Here is a 2,442-nt window from a genome sequence, read left to right on the forward strand (position 1 = left end):
AAAGTTTAGGGTTGTTCTCATTCACATCATGCTAAAAACTATGCTATGAAAAATTGCAACCATATACTCACAAAAGTGGCTATGAAGCCATGTTTGTCCATGTGATCCAAGTAGAATGTATAGCCACTCCTCTGCCAGCCTCGGCTACCTCCTTAAATCATTCATTATATGTGAATATATATAAGTGATTTAATTTGAAATTCAAATTATTAAATAATATACATTTTAATTTGAGAATGCTACTCGTAAACCACATCTTGCATCAAAAGTGGATCCACGACTATTCTTGGAATCCTGCAAGTCTCTTATTTTCAAGGACCATAGCATACTTATTTTTGTTTTCACAACAAGAGAAAACAATGTACATGTTAGTTTCATATTAATTATATTTGTATATATTAAGCATAGCATACTTACTATTTTTGTTCATAATGAGGTGGTCCGAGGCGGGCAACAAGAAGAGTGGCCTCTAAGCACCCTTGTAGGCTCCCGTGCTGCTCAATTGGGTTGGGGTTGGAAAAAACAACAAACACACACACAAACCGGCAACCTAACCCTACACAAATTTGGGGCACCACCTAGTTTTGGATGCGAACTAGGACGCGTAAAGAGAGAGAGAGAGAGAGAGAGAGAGAGAGAGAGAGAGAGAGAGAGAGAGAGAGAGAGAGAGAGAGAGAGAGAGAGAGAGAGAGAGAGAGAGAGAGAGAGAGGCTGCTTTGAAATGTATCGGCAGTGATCAAGCAAACACAATTATATATGTAAGAAAGAGAGAGAAGGGGTAGGGGGTGCTTGTTGCATTAATACCTTCTTACAAATCTGTCATGACCAATCAAAGTGAGATTAGTATTTTTTCAACATAGCTTGAGTAAATTACACCACAACACATCACAAGAAAAGCCACCCCAATCACTGTCTTAAGGCTAGGGGAGTCCTCTCCACCTTGTCGCCCTCTTACAGTATGTGGGATTTATGGCTAAATTGATGACAACACCCAGAGACAAGCTATCAAGAACTTAAAAAACCACCAAGACACTTACACATCATTGTTGTCCATTACTTCACGTTGGAAGAGAGACAAAGTATCCAAGCTTAGTCCAAATCCACCCTCCTTGATTCAGCAAATGTTGGGCTTACACTAGTAGGAGAATTGATAGATTTCCAACTCTCAATTGAATGATCACTCTCTCTCTTACAATGGCATAGAGTTCCCTTGCTAATCACCCCTATTACAACACATGCACATGAATAAGGCAATGAGCTTCCACTCAAGAGATCCTTCTAGAGAGGTTGAGCTTGGCTTCTCAAGCTATAGCATAGTGCTCTTGCTTATGACTCCCCCCTTTTTGTGCTAGCTACACCCTCCTTTTAGAGCAATTTTGAGGGCTAGGGTTACTCCTCTAACCATGTTTGGGTTAGATTTTCAGCACTTATCTAATTTCTTTTGCTTGGAATTATCAAGAAGTTGGTGGGGATAGATGAAGAAGAGAGAGAAGAGAGAAGTGGAGGTGATAGACTTTTCATACTAGGTTAGTGTTAGTAAATTAGTAGAGTTAGTATTCTTATTGATTTACAAATGGAATTGGATATTTACAATGGGAGTATCCATGTAGGATACAAATAAAGAAGAAAAAACTCTTAATAGGTAAGAAAACATGGATGTCTTACAATGTCGATGCTCCAAGTGTCTTGAGTAGGGTCAATTTTGACGCTTGTTGCCGGTCCACTAGCTTTGACGGTACGTTTTTTCTCCACTCTTGACCTTCCTTTGGGAGCCAAGGTAATTGAATATGAGTAATCAATCACCATGATGCTGTCTTTCAAGAGAAGAGGCTGAATTTTGTGGTGTTTTTGATAAATATGGGTAATATGGAAGAGCAAAAATGAGACTAGGTGGTCAATTTTGGAATGGAAGTGTGTGTAGGAGACATGAGTTCACCATGGTTTCTCTTATTCTTCAAGGTTGAGAAGAAGGTGAGTAGGGTGTAGAGAGGAGTGGTGAGAAGGTGGGGATGATGAGTGGAGAGGTGTGTGTGAAAGAGGAAAATGGTAAAGTGGAAGAGGGAGTGTGGCTGCATAGCATGGGCAAACTGGGGTCCACCAATAAAATCATAGCTCACAGCTCGTAGCTCAAAAAAATATGAAAACATTTGAGGTGAAAGTTCAGCTCACGAGCTACAACTTTTGTTTGTATCACCTTTTCAAATTCGGGGAGCAGGTGATCTTTAAAAATTCAGCAAAACCGACTGTTTTTTCCATTGCACAAGGTCCTTGTGAGGTCCTTCTTTGGATGATTATTTTGAATACCTCCAAGAGTGAGCTCCCCATGGTGCATGCATGCATTCCACATACCCTTGACCTTATTTGGTAGGTCTATAATTGAAGATATTGTTGAGATCATGATATAAGTGAATAGTACAACTAAGAAAATCAAATATTGAGGGG

The sequence above is a fragment of the Adiantum capillus-veneris genome, chromosome 20 (assembly GCF_014529385.1).
Source record: "Adiantum capillus-veneris isolate H3 chromosome 20, ASM1452938v2, whole genome shotgun sequence".
Classification (NCBI taxonomy): domain Eukaryota; kingdom Viridiplantae; phylum Streptophyta; class Polypodiopsida; order Polypodiales; family Pteridaceae; genus Adiantum; species Adiantum capillus-veneris.